The sequence below is a fragment of the Cupressus sempervirens genome, chromosome 7, assembly GCF_028749045.1.
Source record: "Cupressus sempervirens isolate cs-2001-9-10 chromosome 7, ASM2874904v1, whole genome shotgun sequence".
In the NCBI taxonomy this organism is placed as follows: Eukaryota; Viridiplantae; Streptophyta; class Pinopsida; order Cupressales; family Cupressaceae; genus Cupressus; species Cupressus sempervirens.
This window is the reverse complement of record NC_143124.1, coordinates 211,700,721-211,723,064: the sequence shown is the minus strand read 5'-3', so window position 1 is coordinate 211,723,064 and position 22,344 is coordinate 211,700,721. Positions and strand designations below refer to the sequence as shown.

At 38.0% G+C, this 22,344-nt stretch overlaps 1 protein-coding gene across 6 annotated transcripts in view; it reads left to right on the top strand.

Moving 5' to 3' along the window:
• LOC149546234 (pentatricopeptide repeat-containing protein At2g03880, mitochondrial-like) overlaps positions 1-15,009 on the top strand; it is a 181,566-nt gene extending 166,557 nt beyond the window's left edge. For 3 of the 6 annotated variants that reach the window (XR_016353681.1, XR_016353675.1, XR_016353672.1), the window contains 2 exons: positions 14,508-14,594; positions 14,707-15,009. The gene's annotated coding sequence lies outside the window, so the exon portion shown is untranslated. Of the gene's footprint in view, positions 1-6,554; positions 7,095-14,507; positions 14,595-14,706 lie in introns of those variants that run through there. The other 3 variants (XR_016353678.1, XR_016353679.1, XR_016353677.1) reach the window with 3 other exon arrangements.
• Positions 15,010-22,344: the final 7,335 nt, after the last annotated feature.

Below are 22,344 nucleotides of genomic sequence, written 5' to 3'. Positions count from 1 at the left end.
TTCTTTGCACACAATATGGCCAAGCAGCCTCCCATATGGAACCGTGAACCTGAATTTTTTCGAATTGAGAGCTAATCTTGCTCTTCGACATTTCTCCATGCATTCTCCCAGAATTTGAGGTGTTGCTTCTGCCCATTGTAAAACGACTAGTCATCTAGGAATGCTTTGAAGTTTCCCATAGACATTCCATCAAAGATATGTAGTATTATCCTCTGAAACGTGGTTGGTGCATTGCATAGACCAAAGGGCATCCTATTATAAGCATATACCTTGTCTTCAACCACAAATGTAGTTTTTAGTTTATCTTCCTCCACAATGCTAATTTCATTATATCCTGAAAATCTGTCCATGAAGGAATACATCTCATGACCGGCTACCTCCTCCAAAATGCTATCCATAAACGGAATGGGAAATGGGTCTTTTATTGTTACTATGTTCAAACATCTGAAATCTACACATATCCGAATTTGAGCACCATCCTTCTTAAGTGATATGACTATAGGAGATACCCATTCACTCATTTGTACTTTGAATATTATCCCTTCTTCTAACATCTTTGTGATTTCTTCCTCGACCCTTTCTGCATAGTTTTTATTCCTTCTATAAGGTCTTTTCCATATTGGTCTTGCTTCGAGTACCAATAGGATCCAATGGACGTACAGTTCTGGAGGTACTCCCTTCAAGTCTTTGTACATCCAAGCAAAAACGTCCTTATACTCTAAGAAGATTCTAACAGCTGCTGCTTTCAATACTGGGTCCCAATCATCTCCTATCCATATTTCCTTGGGTTGATCTCCTTCTCCGAGGTTCAATGTTTGGAGCTTGGCCTCTTCATATTCCACCTTCTGTTCAAAAATGTGTGCAAGTGTCTTGTTGAGGGTTGTCATCCCTTCCTTATACTTTGTGTATCCTTCTAGGTATTGTTCCTTTGATTCAGATTCTTGTACCTCTAGCATATTACATTCCGCATGGAAAACTTCATAGTCTCCCACTTACCAATGAAATAATCCGTTAAGGGAACTTGTGTCGTCTTCTGAGCATTCCCCTAATCTTAGTATTCCTTCTTCATCTGGTTCCATCCCCCTATAGTCTTCTTCTTTGGAGTTTGAAGCCAAGTCCTGACTTACTAACTGGTTCTTGAGGTCTATGATGTACTTTCTTCCTTTTGACTCAATATATAGAGTTTTTTGCTTCCAATTATGGGTAGCTTTTGCTACGACCAGCCATCCCCTCCCTAATAGGGCATTGTATCCTTTCTTCTCTAGAGTGATAACCACAAAATCAATAAGGAATTGTTGCGTACCAACTATGACTTTTTGTCCCATCAGCATCCCTTTACTCTTGATTCCATGTTGGTCCGCTTCTACTAGTTGAAATGTTGGAGACCAGAGTGTAGGCTTCCCTATTTCCTTCCATGTTTCTTCTGATAAGACATTTACACTGGAACCTCCATCCACAATAGTATTTGAGAGTTTACACCTTAGTATCTCCATCTCTACTACGACAGGTGCTCTCCCCATCCCTATCGTGAATAATGTATTGTCTTCTGTGTGTACTTCTCCCTCCTTTTCTTTCTTTGGGGTTATCCCTTTTGGGTTTACCCCCTATGTTAGCGCTACTTGCAGTTGGGGTAGTGTTTCTAATAGATCACCTATTTTCACTTGGATAGTAGCTTGCAGGACTTGCCGCACAATATTCGTTACACCTCTATTTGAAGTAGGTTTCTTTGGTTTTACTTTGCCTTCCTCTCTCATGCTATCTTGAATGTGTTTCTTTGTTTCCTGAAATCTTTTAGTTTCCGTACTAGCATTTGGATAGGTTAATTTCTTGGTCTGCATCCTGGTGACTGCAAGAATCTCGCCTTTTGGATCATCAATGTCTAGCATATTTACTCCCTTTTGTGTTGGGCAATTGGCATCCTCATGGTTGCCTGGCCCACACCATTTACAGAGCATCCCTCCATTTTGTCCTCTGCTTTGACAATCTTGGGCAAAGTGTCCCTATTCATTACATCTTCTATATTAAATCATTGGCCTCCCTTAGAATCATACTGGAGTGGCCGCCACAATGTGTGTTGCGCTATTATTGTTACTATTATTGTTGCTTCCTCTCCTATTGTTTCTATATCCCCCTGGGGAGGCTTTTGTATTTGTGTTCTTCGGCAGAGTGGAAGGAGGTGTGGATTGCCCCCCTTGGATTAGGAATACTTGGGCATTTCTTGTTTTCAAATTATAGGGGCAATCTTTAATTTCGTGCCCCAGTACCTGGCAGATCTCACAAAATGCTTTCTTCGGGCATGCTCCCTTAGTATGGCCTTCTTTTTCACACTCCACACACCAAAGTTCTCTCCCTTCTTTCTTTTCTTCCTTGCTCCTTGCCACCTCCTTCATCAAATGCCTTAGGTCTTTCCTCAGGGCCTGAATGGTTTTAGATTGTTCTTCGCTCTCCTCCAAGCTTTCACTTGAACTTCCATGCCTTCTTGCCTTGGAAGTTTTACTCTCACTCTCTATGTCCATGGCATGGGTACATGCATTTGCAAAGGTAGATGGTGAGACTATCTTCATCTTTCTCTTGAGAGATGGTGTTAATCCTTCGATAAACCATTGTTTCTTTAGTCTATCTGTTGGCTTGTTATCTAGTTTTCCTATCAGCTCTTTCATTCTTTTGCCATTGGCTTTGAAATATTCACTCTTCCCTTGTCTTGTGTTATAGATCTTCGTTACTACTTCATCGTCATCTCTCAGGCTTCTGAATTCTTCCTCAAAGGCTGTGCGGATGTTATTCCATGTGTTTTTCTTTCTTGCCTCCAAGTTCGTATACCAATCAATGACAATACCCCTTAATGCAGCTAGAAAGACTTTTAGCCATTCTGCCGCGTCATTTTGTCCATTCACCTGCCATATTGTTATACATGTTTTACAATGGTGAGCAGGGTCCTCTGAGTTGTCCCTTGTGAACCTTGGTAATTTTTGTTTGTCTATTGCCATTATGTGAACACCTCCCAATGGAACACCTCTCGATGGAACGCCTCCCGATGGAACACCCCCTGATGGAACACTTTCGATTGGAACGCCTTTGGATGGAACACTTACGGATGAAAACTTCTGGATGGAACACTCCCTCTCGATGGAACACTCCCTCCTGATTGGAAGTTCGTTCTTAAGGAGGAACTACTGAAAGTATCCCCTTCTTGACTTTGCTCCTGTTGAAAGTCTCCTCCTGCTGGTGTCTTTGGGTTTTTGTATGCCAACTTCCTCGTTGGTGTCTCAGAGATGACCAAATTTGCTATACCTTCAATTGTATTCTCGATCAATCCTTCCTAGGTTCTCGTGGAATCCCCTTATCCTCCTTTCTAGTTACGACGTCTCTCCTGTTGCTGCTGGAGATGTAGTATCCTCAAGGCGATTTCTTCCTTAGTTTCTTCTCCCTGTGCCCACCTGGGATATATATTAGGAATTAGGGGCATGAATCATTTTAATGTTTGTTTCCTTTTTTGGAATTTTCATGTTCTTTGCACTCCCTTGTCCTCCTTTCTGCAAATTGTTGTAGTACTTGTTGTCTCCTCCTTTTCCTTTGTGTCTCCGCTCTTTCCTCTTCCACTTGTAACAAATTTTGTGCTAATAGGCGAGGGATCTCTCCTACGAGATCATACACTGTTGGTGGCACTGAAAGTTCATTGCATACCATACCCTCAGGGATCGTTCTTTCATGGGCTTCCCTTTGAACGTATTGATTGACAGCAACTTCCCAGGTGATTACCAAATCATGTGTCAATTGATCTTCCCTAGTTATTTCCTCCTCTTCCCTGTTACTATCTGTTACTTGGATGAGTGGTACAAAGGGCCTTCCCATTACTCCATCCTGCCAACCTCCAGGTTCAGACTTAGACAACGATGCCAAAAATGTAGATTGAAATATCACAAACTTTCTCATAGATATATAGAATAATCCAACTGATACATATGAAGTGCAATTTAGAACATACCATTCATACCACAATACCAATAGGCAAGGAAATGATTTCTTTATTAATACCAAAAACCAACATCCGTACAATACCAATGTTTCCAACATTTATAGAAGGGTCAGTTAGTTGGGAACCAATTGACGCATTTCCTTACCACCTAACTACCCAAACCAACTAGCTTTAACAAGTACTAACATAATAGTTACTTTATTCTAACTACACCCTCTCTAGTTTGACTACCAGATTCATGAGAGTTGGCCTATTATTGGAGTCTTGTAGGCTAGTAGTGGTGGATAGAGACTCATATTGGATACTCAATGACCAAAATTTGTTCTACAGTAAGTTTGAGAGCTAGTTGGGGTAGTTCCTTAATTTTAGGGATTTCTCTAAAATTTAAGAGGCCGTGGCAGTGATCAGATTTGAGAGCTCCTCGGGACCAGTATACGGTTTCAGTTTTAGGGTGACAGAGTATATTCCCTAGTTTCTAGGAGCATCACTAGTTTTTAGGGATGGGACTGCTAGTTGGCCCACATTGCCTGACATCAGTCACAAGCAGGTGACAAGACCCATTCATTGATTATTTGGTTGGTTTGGCATTCCAATTGAATTTGGCTTTCTAGTTGAAAAAATGGAAATATATATTCTTAGTATTTCCTAAGTTTGCATTTAAACAAATTAAAATAAAGTTATTTATATAGCTAATTGGAGTAATAAGGGGATTTTGGCTTCATCTGGTTAGGTAGACCTATGTGTTATAGCTCGTTGGAAAGGTCTTGAATTATTATAACTTGTTTTCATCATCTGGAGAACTTTGAGCACCTAGAGTTATGTTATTTGAGGAAAGGGGTGTTTTTGCTATACACAAAGGCCTTTTAATTGAGAAGATGCCATTTTATAATAATGGGAAAGGCATATTCTCCCTTTAGGATTCGATTGGCTTTGAGAGAGAGATAAAAGGAGATGTTGGCTTATTCTTTCATTAGCTTTTACATCTTCATTTTTGGTATTTGCGATTTTTCTCTGAAGAGTGATTCTAGAGGACTGAGACACAAACTTTAGAGCCTGGCTGATGGGACGCAAACCCCAATAGATGGTTTTAGCAGCATTCTACAGTATTGTTTCAGCAGTTGACAAAGATTGCTAAGTTCAGCATTTGGGGGTGCTTGTGCATTGCAAGTTGAGGGTCTTGTTTGGCACGTTGGGATCTTCTTGCTGCCTTGGCATGACTATAGCAGCTGTACGGCTGCCTTTCAGTTAGCACGTGATTTGTTGGTTGGATTACATCAGCCATCTCTACCATTTTGGTGCATGGTTGGTCCATTCTTGTAGCTGGCGTCTTCATTCCTTGTTTGTAAACACCTTTGCTGGCATACTGATTACATATCTTGCCTTCTACAATTTGTAGCTATTCTGGTTGACTGAATATTATATTATTTTCTGCTGTTGTTAATTATTGTTATTCTTATATCTGGAAAATACAGAAAAGAAGGAACAATCTTTCTACAACTTTTGTCTAATTCTCTAAGACCACAAGGAAGGCATAGGAAAATCTATTATTTTAATTAAAATTTACAGCAGTTCAGTGAAAGGATCCTTTTGGGATCTTTCAATACATCATGTCATTGTCCCTTTTGACCCATTCGAAGGACATAAACAGACAATGCAATCAATGATGATTAAATTTAATGCTATGAATCCACCTATCAAGCTTGGAATATGGTGGATTCATGCTTCAATGTGCTCTTTACTCTCAAGATGTTTTCTCCAAAATAAACATTTTTAAGATGTCCTACTAAGATTCATAATTCACTTTTGTTTATTTTCTTCAACAATACATCATAGAGTATATATCGCTATCGGCATACCCATTGCACCTCCTTTTGGTGCAAGTGCTACTTTTATAATATAAAGTGATATCATAAAATTAAATCGACTTTCTACAACATCTATCTTTGCAATTGCTGGAGGGCAAGGGATCTCAATATGGGAGGGCTGTAATTTTCTCATCCAATAGGCTAATAAATGTATTTAACAGGAATTTTTTATTTAACAGGAATTTTTTCTAATTAGAACTTTATTTGGGGTGAAATGAAGGACAGATTAATACTACTGGATGTTTATAAATATATTCATAATATACAGTGATATAAAATTGAAGCGGTTTTATAAAAGTGACTTTTATCCCCCATTGCTAACTTGAGAGGCTATATAAGCAGAGCTCTTCATTCATTTGGGGATGTGTTCTGAAGATTTATTTTTATTCACTCCATTGTTGTTGGAAATCAGTGACTGGATATTCTAAGGATGAAAGCCCTTGGAAAAAATGAAGGTTGGACAGAAACCCATACCTTCAAGATTGATGAATTCGTATGAGGTTCACATCTGGAGACTAATGGTAAATTTTGCGTTTAAAGGTTAATTCACAGGCCATCATTGATTCCGTTGTTTTCTTGTTTGAAAATTCATGGGAATGATGATAGAAGTCATGCAGTTTGACAGATTTATTTGTCTGCATTTTAGACACCTAAAGTAGATTGGCATATATTTCTGGGTGTGAGTAACTAACTGGATGTTTATCTTTTCCCAGTTGCAGACATTTCCTTCATTGGCTTATGTTAGACATTGTGGCAGTTAGATGTAGGTACTGAGAAGGCTATCTATATGATTTGAAAAAAATACTACACAGATTGGAAGTTGAGTGGTAGGACATGTTGAACACTGATAGGCTGCGATTTTAGTGAATAAGTTTGGCTCTCAATCCTCCTACTTGACGTCACTGTATTGGTAATAAACAACGGTATACAGTTGGTATAGTGATTCATTGGGCAAAAGTCAGAACTTTGGATGGCTTTGCATTAGTATGTTTGCTTCCACAACACCCACGCCATCATTTATTCAATATGACTACTTGAAGTGAGTTCTGAGATTGATTTGCCAATCTTAAAGTTCGCTGTCTCTTGCTCTCTATAAATCTGGAAATACATTTGCTTGTAACTGGTCTGTCGTTTGTTGGCTTGATGAAGACTTGAATACAATTTCTTAAAAGCAAGTCGACAGCATGTTTGATGAAATGTATGTCACCAATTATCTGTTAAAATGCCACTAGTGAAGTGTGAATTTTGGTGAAGTTTGTTTGGCTGCAAGTGTATGTTTCTTGTCTTCACAAGTAATAAATGGATAGCTTTGTCATACAAATGTTTTGTTAGAATTCCTATGCATGGTATTTGCTATCTGTATTGTGTTTTGGGCGAATCCAGATTCCAAAAATTTGGAATAGAACATGAAGTAAGAGCTTTGGATGGATTTGCTTTAGTATGTTTGCTTCCACAACACCCACGCCATCATTTATTCAATATGACTACTTAAAGTGAGTTCTGAGACTGATTTGCCAATCTGAAAGTTTGCTGTCTATTGCTCTCTATAAATCTGGAAATACATTTGCTTGTAACTGGTTAGTCGTCTGTTGGCTCATGAAGACTTGAATGCAATTTTTGAAAGCAAGTCTACAGCATGTTTGAAGAAATGTATGTCATCAATTATCTGTTAAAATGCCATTAGTAAAGTCTGAATTTTGGTGAAGTTTGTTTGGCTGCAAGTGTATGTTTCTTGTCTTCACAAGTAATAAATGGATAGCTTTGTCATACAAATGTTTTGTTAGAATTCCTATGCATGGTATTTGCTATTTGTATTGTGGTTTGGGTGAATCCAGATTCCGAAAATTTAGAAAAGAACATATCTGATTATTGCTTGATGAAATTTCTTCCAAGACTTACTGATCATTTAAGAGAAAAATAGACTCAGGATATTACAGAAAGTTAAACATGTTAAATCATGGTATAAAACACAAAGTTCAATTGGAAAAATGATGATGGAAGTAAAAGGTCTTCTAAGAAGCGGAGACAAAAGAAGTTGACAGATTATTGATGATTGTATAAAACATATGCATGTTTTAGGCATATTATACTGCTAATGGTGTATTGTAGTAGACATGTACAGGAAGATTGCTTTTTTTCCTAATTGTTTATAATCGCCTTAAGCACATGGTCATTATGTATAATTTATCGTTTTATTTAAGGACATTGTGTTAGACATGTATTAGGAAGGTTCCTTATTTTCCAATTATTATGATTACCTTAATCACATTGTCATTATGCATAATTTGTAGCTTTATTCAAGCCTTGTCCTTGAATCAAATAAGAGTTTACATCTAAAATTTGATTTTTTTTAATAAGTAAAATATATAAATGTCATCAAATATGAAAAAAAATGTGATTGTTAGCTTAAAGAGTTGTTCTCATTTTTTAGTTTAAAATTTGCTCTCATTTTTGAGTTGACTCTTGGTTGTGTATAGTGGGATATTATATTATTTGTGTCTGACTATAGCAATAATCAGTTGTGGCAATTTTTATTATTAGCTGAAAGTAATTTTGAATTTTTTAGGTCTTGCCACAAAAGTAATTAAAAAATGTAAGAATCAACGGTTGCCTTCAATCTTTTAAATTGCTGGGAAAAATAAATGCCACTTGGCTACTATGGTGTCAACTGGTTACATAGGTGTATCAAGGGAAGGTCAAGTGGCCATTTGTGTTGATCTAATAAGATAAGATAAGATAATTAATTAATGTCCAACAAGAGACCACAAGGGCCTATGGGACTAAAAAATGTACATGATAAAATACCACTAGCTACAAGAGCACCAAACGGTGCCAAGGAAAGAAACAAGCAGGAAAAACAAGAGAAACAAAAAGGAGCACAAGAACGAGGCAAGGACTAAGGGTCTTTCCTTGGTAAAAAGAAGCCAAGCACTGAAGAGTACAAGCTAGGGTGAACAGGTGTCCTAAATTGCCACCTAGAAAAGCTAGGAAGGTGTTAGGTATAACAACAATGAGGTCTCGCAGATCTAGAGTGGTTGGCGATGGTGTCATTAAAAGGTCGCTCTGTCCCACAAGCAGGAGACGAGGGAGAGAAGAAAGTAGTGATAAGCTGAATTGGGGTCACTCATTGGGGGAATAAGAGCTGTAAGGTGTGGTCGTGGAGCTGCATAGTCTCTTTGAGGTTTTAGTGCATGACATCTCTGGTCCGTATAGCTGAAAAAGGATGCGAGGGAGTTGCACTCCCTAAATAAGCAATAGAATCTCCCATGAATCTTGTAGTAGGTAGGACATTGAAAAATAAAATGGATCTCTGACTCGGTTGTGCCCAAGGTACACAAGTGATAGGTCTAGTCCTCTCTGTCGATGTGGTGATTTGTTTGAATCCGAAGTCAATGGGAGCCAACCCTAAAGGAGCCCAAAGAGATGCATAACGCATGACACCAACGTCGAGAGTAGCTGGGGGCATAATAATATCATCTCTCATGACCAGAAAGTGCTCGACGTAAAAGGCCATCTTTGGGCGTAACCCGACTGTAGGGTTACACCAAGTTGTGGTGATATACTGTCTATAAATGTCAAGTTTGACATGTTTCAACTCTTGTTGTGAGGGTGGTAGGTGGGCGGGAGCATCGAGAGATAACTGGAAGGGAAGGAGGTGTCAACATCAATCCCGATTGAGATCAACAAAGATGAAGCTTGCGTGAACCAATAATGAGCCCAGGAGGATGGATCAGAATCCGCTACAATGACAGAGGAGGAATTAGCTAAGTAAGAGTATCTCAACTAGTCACTCACAGAGTCAGCAAAACTACGAAGATGGTGAAGAAATTGAATTAGATCGAAAATGGTGACCAACCTAAAGTGATGGGCCTCAAACTCGGTTAGAACAATACTATGGGGGGTGAATCGATGACATCTGATAATACATCGAAGAAAAAGGGTCCATGTATGCTTGATGGAAGCTTAGTCATAATCAAGAAGAGGACCTCCAAACCACTGAGCCATAAAGAACCATTGGTCTGACCAAGGAGTCCAAGAGAGACAACTTTGATGAAGTATCCTGGAAGTGATGCCTAAAACATTGTCTCTCAAGCATGGCAAGGGAGCCCATACCCTTGCAAACCCTAGGCTAGATGGGGGGTCTCAAACTGAAGCGAGGTCCAGAGAACTCTCCCCAAGGTACACATGATGTAGTGATCTGGATCTCATGACCCTGGAAATAGAAGTGCAGATGAGAGGTCTTCAGGTAGTTGAAGACCATAACCCGAGTCTTGCTCAGGTTCACAGAGTGTTGACAAAGGTCGCAAAAGGAGGCCAAGCCATCGAGGAGTCTTTGAAGACTTTTAAGAGAGGAGGCTAGAAGGATCATGTCATCAATGAACAAGAAAATGGAAATCAAGACCTGATATAGGTAGCAACCGTCCATAGGGAGTGAGGAGTCTCTAAGGAAGGTCTCCAACTCATCAATATAAATACCAAACAAGGTGGGGGAAAGAAAGCAGCCCTATTTCACCCTAATGGTGCTCTGAGTAGGGGTTGAGAAACCATCTGGCATCCTAAATCTACCACTAACACTCATATAATCTCATAATGTTAGTCAACAAAATCTTTGAAATACCCATGTCTCTCAATCTCTAGAAGAGGGCAACCCGTGAGAAGGTATCAAAGGCCTTATGGAAGTCCACGAAGCAACAATAGACTTTCGTCGAGCGATGACGAACCTCCCTAATGATGACTCACAATGTCAAAATATGGTCCATGGTTTGGTAATCAGCCCAAAAATCGGCTTGACCCCTAGCTCTGTACGCTCTCCTATCAAGCTCACTAGAAAGAATAATGTTCAAAATTGTAGCATATAGCTTAGCAAAGGTTTGTCCAATCATGATAGTTCTGTAGTTACCTAGATCTAAAGCCGAGCTGATCTTGAGAATCTGATAGATGATGTGCCTTGACCATGAATTGGGGAAGCCGGTGCAAACCACACTATTGAAGAGCACATGAAGAAATGAAACCAAGACGAGGATGCCAAGGTTGAGGAGCTGAGCTTGAAAACTCTCTTCATACGTAGCTCTATTGGAGCTCGTGAATTTGATGCCCTCACAAATGATGGACGGGGTGAAGAGGTAGTAGTTGGGAGGCGGGGTAAAGAGGATAGGAGGTTGACCAAGGATATCATAGAGAGTGGAGGCATGGGTGGTGAGGGAGCAGAGGTCGAGAGTGGAGGGTTGGGAGGAGTAGCAGGGGATCAAAGTATGCCACACAATCTTCGGGTTGCAAGATAAAGTGTCCCAAAGGGAACAACACTGGGAAGAAACAAAAAAACATTTCTTGTAGCTAAGGAAACAACTATAGGAGCGACAATACTAATGAAATCCTCAGAGTGTAACAAGAATGCAGAGTGCAGGTGGCAGTGGAAGGATTTATAGTCATCATTGAACTAGTGGTTCATGGGGCAAGGGCTATGATGGAAAACACGACAATAGGGGCAGAGGGGGATGGAGAGGAGAGCAGACTCCCAGATCACTGCGGCCAAAATGTCAAACATGGAGACCTCACAAGACAAGAGGGAACCAACCAAGGGAAGGAGCCGTCAGGGATGGAAGAGGAAAAGGTCATCATTACTCTCAAGGAAGCTGAAGTAGACATGCACCTGTTGGGCACAGGAGTGGGGGTAGATGAGGAGAGGAGGTGAACGACGATGGGAGAAGTGAAGCACAAGATTAAGAAGAGCATGGTCTGCTAGGGGAAGGTGGGTGATGGTGACACGACGATTAGAGGGAATGAAAGGGGCACAAGTGAGGGCATAATCCACAACACTAGCACCTCAACTGTGGGGTCTACAAGTGAACAACTTGGAACTGTAAAAGAAAGGGATGCCATTCAGTGTCACCAGGTTGGAGGAATCGTAGAGTTGGACAAGGTGACGACCGTAAATAGAGAGTGGCCCCTAATAATCCTCTAAGGTGCGCTGAAGACCTAGGCAAGTGTGATCTGTCTCAAAAGTCGGTGATCGTGTATAGGAGTTTGTAATCTCTGGTCTAGGCATTAAAATCCCCTAGTAAAATGATGTTGCCCATAGCCAGAAACTTGGAGATGCACTCGTACCAGTCAAGGAATGGGCCCTCGTCATCCACATTGTGAATGGAACATAGGGAAGAAGCAGGTGGGAAGTAGCAAACAATGATAAATATGCCCCTCTGATACTGACTAGTAGGACTAATACAGATCCACATGAATCTGGCATGGATGTCGGTGTGGACCAACAAGGTAGTAGTAAAGAGATCATCTCTAACCAAAGAACCCACACCACCAGAGCCCCGAACACCACGATAGGCCCGCACCTCCCTACAAGTGGATAGTCACTAATACCTAGCAAAACTCGAAAGAGGATGAATGGGATTCTCGTGCATCTCGGTGACAAATAGGATATTCGTAGAACCAACAACATCATGGAGGAGACGCAAGAGGGACCACAAAGAATCATTACCGTTCTAGTAGTTGACAAGAAAAGAGTCAAAGTAGGGTCCACCTTTGACCACCTGTTGGTGAGAACATCATGCGGCCTTGGGGGCCTGTCTCGAAACCCAACCACTAGGAGGAAAATTATGAATAACTACCCCAAGGTTACAGATAATTGCCCACTTGCCATTATGCGTAGCCTTAGCCACAAGGCTCTTAGAATGCTTCAACTCAGTCATTTGGGATTTCATGAGGTCCTCATCTAAGTAGATCTTGGTGGGAAGAGGGAATAACTTCCTCTTAGCCCTAAGAGCCTACAACCTGTCAGAGAGGGAGAGAAATCGAATAAATAGAGTTGTTAGGGCCTAACCAACACCTGTCAAGTGTGATGTCCGAGATACCAAGCTGGTTCGTGAGAAAGGAGTACCCAAATGTAGATGGGTTTGCATTGGGGGGGAGACCACAGACCCGTAGGTTCAATTCATGAGTTCGCCTCGCACGCTTATCATCCATCTTCCCTTTAACCAATAACTCAACATCAACAAGGGGTGCAACATCAACAAAATTACACAAGAAGGCCCAAGTATTCAACTTGTCTTTTGTTTTAGATATTAGAGAGGAATGCCTCTCTACAACCTTTGATTGTTTTTCTCTGATAGTTTCCAGTTCATTGAGCTACCTGATAACAAAGTCTAGATTTGATCTGAGGCCTGCAGTATTTGCTATTAGGGACTGCACAGTATCTCGAAGAGTACGATTTTCAGCTTTGACCACACACATCCAATCAAAGAGTTTAAGAGAGAGTGTGGATGGTGAAAGAGCTATGTCTTTCAAGGCTTCATTATTGATCTACACATTAGACAAGAGTTTAGCAAGCTACTGCAGCTATTGGAGTGTGACTAGATCAAGTGGGGGGTCCATGATACACTGGGGACCATCAAACACAAGTCCCATGTCGAAGAGAGGTGAATCTGCAACATGAAGTTGATGCAAAGAATATTGTGGTTTATAGAGGCATTCTATCAACCACTTGCTTGGCAACCTATATGCGCAAAGGAAGTGCTCGAAATTGGAGCTGACAAGTATGCAATAAGAATTGCTTGGTTGAATTCTTAGACTTTGACAAGGCTTATAGTTGACCCTGATAATAATTTTGAGTTCCTATGTTAGGCGGGATTAGTATAAACTAATACAAGAGTTGCACTTCAAATGAGGTTGCCATGAGAATGAAACATTGGGTAAGTCAATGAACGATGTGTATACCCTCCGCAAGTGGTAGAATAAGATGGTATTTGTTGCTCTAGTTGAGGATGTCATTAGACTCAGATTTGTTGTTGTTGATAATATTATAATTGGTTAGATATTGCTTTTGCTACTTATTTTTTGTAGTTTAAAATGCATCGGTTTTGATTCTTGCAGTAATAATCTCACAGGGTATTGGTTCTTGTAGTAATATTCTATCAGGGTTTCAATTTTACCACTCAAAAACCATATGGTTTTCGTTTTTACTTGTAAAAATCAAAATCGCCGTTACTTTTAGTTTTTAAAATCCAAATGATTATCGACTAATCCAAATGATTATCGACTATAGCTAGCAATAATAAGGTGGTTTTTTATTTGACAGTAAAAATTCAAATGGGCTTTATTTGATCGACAATGATATTTTGGGTTCTTGTGTCAAAATTGGATGTATCTCATAAAGTAGTTTATGTGGTTGAGTATCTTGTTTTTGGCTTTTGGGATGTCTTAGAAGTATCTATTTGTAATCATCATTTCTTGTTCTATTGGAGTGGTTACAAACAATGGATATGTTTTCATTGAGTACTAGAATGATAATTTTTCACAAAAAATGAGATACAACTTGGAGCATTCAATTAGTTGATTATATCCAAACAAAGTGACTCGTTTTGGCCTGAAAGTTCACTTTATAACTAAAAGCTAGAGAACTCATATAGTAGTAGTAAATCCAAAATCACATGGACCACTTGATTGCTTGCCTACCATACTAAAATTAAAATTTTACTATAGCACGAAGGTCCCCTATTGTTAGGGGCCCTTAAGAGGCCCAAAAATAGGTAACAACAACTAAGTATTTGAGAAAACAAACATAAAGACACGTGGAGAAAACTTGTTGTTGGATAGTAAAATAGAGTTTAGTACATCTTCAAAAAATACTATAAATAAATTTTACTAATTTGGTTTTGTAGGCCTTGTAAATGAGCAACTTATGGTCTACAAACAATAAACCATGGCAGGTGGAGCACCCTTAACAAGATGAACATTTTATTACTTTTGTAAGGCATTATATACATAATTATTTAATTAAGCTATATCTGGATAGTAAAATAGAGTTTAGCACGTCTTCAAAAAATACTATAAATAAATTTTGCTAATTTGGTTTTGCAGGCCTTGTAAATGAGCAACTTATGGTCTACAGACAATAAACCTTGGCATGTGGAGCACCCTTAACAAGATGAACATTTTATTACTTTTGTAAGGCATTATATACATAATTATTTAATTAAGCTATATTTGGCTTTTATTTTCTTTATTAAGACACCTATGGTTAATCTTTTGGTCATTATGTTAAAAGATTGAAACTATAGATTCTTCCAAAGAGTTATATACTTCATTAACACTCTTCACTGGTCTTTAACATTGGTTTTTGTAGTTATCTTGCCCTAATCATAGTTCGATGACTTTATAGCATGTCGTAGTTCCATAAAGCTAGTCCTCTATTCTCCTTCTTGTCACTTTTAACACCTTTTACTCCCCATTTAAAACAAATGTTATTCCTTTATAGTGTATTAATGGCCTCACTATGATTCGTCCAAGTTGTTATGTAGATTTGATATTATTTCTTTATAGATGCACACCAAACTTTTGGGTTTGGTAATAGATTTATGCCAACTTATTTTAGGCCTGGTCAATGTTTGGCAGCTTTCTGATTGTTGCTCTACACATATTTCAAAGGCTTTACTTTGGTATTGACATTTGAACTATCTTCTGGATTTCATCTTTCTTGACTCAAACTAATCTTTGATGTGCGATTACACCCTATTGGATAATTTTGTTATTGATGTCAAACAATTGTCTAATAGGAGCATTAATGAAGTCAGCAGTGAAGGTGTTTCTAAAGAAGACATTGTTGTTTCATAAAAGAAAAAGAACTAAATGCTAGGCAAAATATTAATGAAACCCTAAGTGAAAGTTCATCCTTGTTTAAGGGTAATTGTATTAATATTTCATCAATATAATTATTGGGCAAGAAGTATGCTAACCTCTTTGAGTAAGATAATTTAATTTAATAATAATTGGTGTCACATTTAATTGGGCAAACCTCCTTATTTAAGGACATGACCAACATTGGTGAAGTGAACTAGATGACAATGTTGGTTCACCTGGTTGAAACTGTGCGATCGTTGATTTCAAAGAGGCATTTTTGGTTATATATGATATAGGAGTTTGAAATTCATTTTACCATAAACTCAATTTAAAAGCTAGTTTGACTTAGAACATATTTTGGTGTCTATAAAAGGGAACAAAAGAAAGAGTTGTTGCATAATTTATTTGTCAAATATTTGAGCAGCTCTGAAGTATGATTGTTTGTTTGATAAGGCATTTATAGTTATATATAATAGGGGGTTCAAAGATATGGAAATCTACGTTACCATAAGTTCAATTGAAAAATTAGTTTGTCTCGAAACACATTTTGTGGTGAATAAAAAGGGGAAAATAAGAAGAGTTATTGCATGATTTGTTTGTCAAATATTTGAGTAGATTTGAAGTTAGTATAGATTTGTGAGGTATTTTAAATGCTATTTTGTGATCTAATTGGAGATCGGAGAGTAACAATTGAACATAGATTTGTACGGAAGAGAGTAGATTTTGTTGAAGAACTTCAACAGCTCTAGAGTATATTCAATATTATAATCACCATACATTCAAAGGTTAGTGCCTCATACTTAATGAGATACATAGGTTGGAGCTTATCATTCAAAGAGATTATGTCTCATGTTGAGTTGGTGCTTAGTTGCGTGGATTACTGTCTCTAATTGGTTGGTGCCTACAAATCTTTTAAAGGGGATCGGTGATTGTTGTAGGTTGGTGTCTACAACATTTGTATAAAGTTTTCAACACAAGAGAAAAAAGATGTCATGGTTTCCATGTAAATCATTTGTTCATTCACATTCTTACTTGTTAGATCTTGTATGTGTGGTTGAGTAAGCCTTTTGATTAATGCTATCAAAATTCTCCAATCCATATTCAAATTTTTTCTTGATGATCTTCTAGATTAGATTGTGTAGCACTTTTAGCATCAACATTTTAAATCACACTAAATGATTCATCATCATGTTGTTGAAACACCGTTTGTAGCATATAATCATGCTTTGAAAACTAAAATTTTATTAGATCATGTTGATTTTTGGAACCCTTTCCCTTTTAGTGCAATATTGGGCTCTTGTCATTATATAAGGCACTATTCTGTGATAGGACAAATTATGATTTTTTTCGCGTAAGGATGGAGAATTACTTGATACCCTAGAACCTGATGTTTTGCTATTGGTACTAAGTAAGCCAAACATGCAATATGGTGTGGGCTATTTGAGTTTGTGTAATGTCCCCATTTTTGGCCTATTTGTGCAGTTGATAGAGTTAGCTCATCATAGTGACCCTTGTGAGCTAACAGGGCATTTTGGGGGTCTCAATTATGGATTTACTATTTTTAGTAGTTTCTACTTTTGGTAGTGCAGTGGGTGGCTTGGCAGTTGGTCATCACCTATGGTTAATTAGATTATAATTGCATGAACTCTAATTTATTCATTATTCATTGAGTTGCATTATTATAATAATGACTTTAAGAGATATTTCCAAAAAGCAAGTTGGAAAGTTTCTATTGTTGGGTTTTTTTGCGAAACTTCCACATTTTTTGAAGTGGAGTTTTATGGAAACTTTTGCCAATGAAAGTTTATGAGAGCTCATTTCACTGGGAAAGACACACTTGATTATATATTTGATTTTGTGCCTTTGTGGTTTTTTCCTAGGTTCTTAACTGTATGCCCTTGTTGATGTGTAAGGGTTTGGAATTTCTTTCGCAATTTAGCTACTGAGGTATAGCTAAGTTTGCCCAACTTCTCTACTGTTCATCACTATAGTTGGGAAGTGCTTTCATTCCATTGCTGAAGTATAGTGGATTCAATATTTGTTGGATTCTCCTACTGTATTCACAGTGTCTATAGAGGTGTTTGTTTACATTGGTTGATTGATTGAATTGGAAGCATTTTGTTGGCTAGATCCGCGATTGCATTTGAGTTGTGGAGGTTACAGTTTTTGGCTAGAAGTCCATGTTATTTTGTTGTTATTTTGTTGGTGCGTGACTTACTGTTGGATAACTTGCATACTGGCCATTGTGGTTGGAAGAGGGATTTGACTACAATAAAAGGTGGGACAATAATATATCTAAGCCCTCACAATGTAATCCAACCTTCATTGTAGCTTAGACGACTATTGGGAAAGCCACGTCAACAATTGTTGGGACTAAAATTTATTTCAGCAAGCCATGTGGGGTGTTTTGTAATGTCCCCATCTTTTTATCCTCTTAGTGGAGTTCTTAGCCTTTACACTCTCCTAAGGCTAAGTGAAGGAATAAGGAGAAATTGATTAAATTAATTTCTTATGAAGTCATTAAATAAATTAAAATTAAAAGGTGACTTTATATTTAATTAATTTAATTAAAAGTGACTAAATTAAAAGAATCTTCTAGGAGGAGGAATTAAATATTATTTTATATTTTCTAGAAGGAGGTCTATCTATTGGAGGAAAAAAATAAATAGGGAGGGCAACCTCATTGTCGAGCATCGAGTGTGTTGCCATTTACTCTACTAGATAACTTATGGAGCCAAGGGTTTTTGCAGTTGCTACATTGATCATTGGGAACAAACATTCCCATTGATTTGTATAACTGAGGTGGTGAAATTTCTTTTGAATGGTTGCGACTGTTGGAGAAGACAAATCAGTCTTTTCATTATGCCAAATTTGTGGAGTGAGATTGAAGAAATAAGTCGGATATTGTTACAATACATATTTGCTATAGTACTGCTACTATATTAACATTGCTACGGTGACGTTGCTATAGTGTCATCGTGTAATAACCCCAATAGGTTATAACTTCTTCAAACACCAAAATTTTTATACTTTAGTTGTTTGACATTTCGTCAAACACTTTGCAAGCAAGCTTTGATACCACTGTAATAACCCTCCTCAAATCTGCCCTCAAAAATGCTGATGAAAGCTTAAGGAATTTCATCAAACAATTCACATGCAAGGGACGTATGACTGATATAGTATTTCAGCTAGCTTCAAATAACCTTTTTACAATTTGCATCAATGAAAATCTTGTTCTAGAAGACTACAATGGACTACACAAATGACCTAACATGAGTGTGCTACTAATTTTGACAATATTCAGTGCATATATATGATCTAAGCATGAGAAATGAACACCTATAGCCAATTGGCATTTTTACAAACAGTTGGTATGCAAACTAACTAGCTGATAAATAATGATATTAAATTGCTTAAATGACACCAGCAACTGTTATCTTCTTAATTGCAATGAAAATTACAATGCTCATGAAATATGGCCAAGACTTTGGCATTTACATGGATTACAAAATGATAATGCTGGTATAATGCACATTTACAGCTGAAAGCTTATAACACCCTAAAAACAATACTAACAAAAGAACCTGGTTGTAGATGGCTGAAATAATTTCCTTCTATGCTGCCCCTTCTGCTTTGTTTTTTTTGAACTGCTTTTTCGGCCTACTTTTTCGTACTTGCTTTTTCGGTTCCGCTTTTTGAACTGCTTTTACGGATTGCTTTTTCGGTTTCGCTTTTTTCGTGCTGCTTTTTCGTATCTGTTTTTTTTCAAACTGCTACCATGTTGAATCTAAAGACCATATCTTTCAATGGCATCAAGATTTCCAGCTTGAAGGGATTTCGTCCTTCAAACTATTGAGATATAATCTCCAGAAAATTCTCCAATTTTTTTGATATTTCCAAGCCCACTAAAAAGAAGCTCTTCCCTTTCTTTTATAATGTTCTCACAAGAGCTCAATCCTTCGTTTTCTCAATGTGGGATAAAGCATCACTCCCTTTATGTAACTTATGTCTCCAATGTGTTATAAAATAAAGGGGACTTTTTAAATTTAAATATTTCTCACAAACTATAGCCTATGCATTAATAAAGTTAAATATTTAAATTTAACTTTATAAAATAGCTTTATCAATGCATAACAAATCTTATCAATGATAAACAAGTCTTCTTGCCGATTTTAAACAATTAACATCGACATACCGCTGCCACTGGATGTCCGACCATATCCAAGATGACTTACTATAAATAGTAAGTATGCCCAAAGTTGCCTCAAAACCACTCAAAAAGACCTGCAACTGAAACTAACTAGGACAAATAGCCTCTAAGCCCCTTTAATGTCTTAGTTAGCCTACGAGACTGTGGGGAAATAGGCTAATGACAACATCATGCTATGAATGCTAAAAAGGGGACATTACACATCGCTACAATAACTTGCTGCTGTAAAAATCCAGATTTCCTTAAGTGGTTTTCCAAGTTCCTATCTATTTCATTTGTATTGCATGGAGGACAGATTAGAATATTTTAGGGCATGTGTAACAATTTAGAAGTAATTTGTAATCTAATTTATATGAGAGTTTTACATCAGAATTTGTTTCCCTAATGTCTTATTGATGCAGATCCATATTTTCTCATTTATTGTCAATGCTCTATGTATCAAGAAAAATACAAAAATATTTGTTGTTAGTCATTTGGAGTTTGCAAGCATATCTCTTTTGGTTTGGCATTTAGAAAGAAATCAAAATTTAGATCTGCATATATATATATATATATATATATATATATATATATATATATATATATATATCCTTTGTGTGCAAAGTGTTTGATGACATTCTCAGGATAGCAATCACAAAATAAAGATCAGAATTGCACAAGATATTACAATGGTATTAGAGCTTGTTTGCAAAGTGTTTGACGAAGTTATAACTAGTTGGGGTTATTACATGTTTGGAGATCACGTGATAGTACCAACTCTTTGCATGTTACCTGCATTTAGCATTAAACATTAATGGCTAGAGGACAATTTAATCTACGGTTGAGTTTGGTTAGTGAAGAGGTACACATGAGCAACGAGGGGGATATTTGATGGTACGGCTTGGCAAATTACTTACAGCCCAGGTGCCATTAATAAAATATATACTTTTGATTTGTGGTTCCTCATATTAAATGCAAAGAATTTTTTTCCACTTATAGTCTGAAATTCATTATATCATTTCAAACTTCTTGTAATTGTTATCACTTACCAACTGGAAAAAAAATCAATATAAATTGGAAAACAATTAAATATTGCAAATTAGAGATTATGCATCAATATTCAATTTGGTAGCCAGTTGGGGTTTTTACAGTGGTATTAGAGTGGCTTCCTGCCATCCTGTGGGGTAGGAAAGTTATTTCATTTTCAGATCTGTTTGTGGAGTGACCAACACTTCAATTTCTCTAGCTATGGACAGACAAAGGACTAGTAGTTCTCAAAGTTGGTGGAGTAATGAGGAAGTTAGCATAAAAATGAATGCTTTGCAGGAGATTAGTATGGAGAAACTTAAGCTTCATCAATAGAGGTTGGCAGAGAGCTTGTCAAATCCAACGACAGTTGAGAGGGTAGCGAGGTATATGGTTTTTTCCTTTAGAAGGCTAACATCGAGGTTGTAGGGAAGGAAGCTTAAGTTTTCCTTGATGGATGTCCATGATGCTGATGTTCCTTCATTTAGTACGACACCTGCTAGTCCTATCCATAGTATTGATGATAGACTAGTTTGATAGGGACATGTGGATGTGCCAGTGATGGATAGTAGCACTTAGCTTCAACAGGTTGAGGCTCCCAAAGTTGTTGCTATGGTTTGTTCAGAGGCAGTTGATGATGTAGTTGTCATTGACTTGTCAGACTCACCGGAGGAGGGAGTTGTTATTGATGACTTATATGTCAACTATTGTAGTGTTGCTCCAGTATAAGAGGCAGTTGCTTCATTAGGTGGGATTGAGGCAAGTATGAAGTCACCCAACTATGATGTTGGTGATAGAGCTGTTACAACGAAGTCGAGAGATATGGATGCAGATGGTATGGATAGATTTGATGATACTACGAGCTACATTGGGTATGATATCCCTTATCAAATATTGGGTGATAATTTTGAGGAGGTTTTTGATGAGTTCCGGGATCAATGTTTACATGATCTTACGATTCAGGTGGAAGCTGAGCCATGCAAGGAGATTGATATTGCGAGGGCTTCCATTTCTTTGGATGAGGAGTTGTGTGAGGATGATGACACATGTATGGGTGATCTTGTGGTGGGTAGTTCTGATTAAGTTTCCTATCACAATGTAGTTAGTGAAACAAAGAGATTGCATAGGAGTTAGGGGTTATAGAGACATCATGTGACTAGTCAATTGAAGGTGAGTGATAGTGATAGTTCTTTAGCTCTTGGGCATCATGATGTTGTTTGTCAGATGCTTGCTACATCTGATTGGGGTGCTCCTATGTTTGATGAGTGCAGTGATAGTACTCTTTCTCTAGCAGAGCTTCATGTGCTTCGAGAGGCTTTTAGGGTCTTGAACTCATAGCTAGTTGCTGATCGAGATTATCTTCTAGAGTGGGGTAGCACTTGTCATGAGACATTGTTAGAGAAAGAGGAGGTGGTGGAGCTTACCCAAGAGCTTGAGGTGACTATTGACTCTCTTCGGTGTACTCAGTGGGCTCTTCAAGAGTCACAATCACGATTGGATGAGGTGACCATGGAGTTGGAGCATGTTCGGACCACACTAGTGCCAGATCCAGTTCAGTTGCATATTATGTTTAGTGGTGTGTTTTCTTCTATGGTTGGGGATGATGGATGTGATGATGTGGCTGGCATACTTGTCTAGGATATAGGTGCAGTAGGTATGGATGA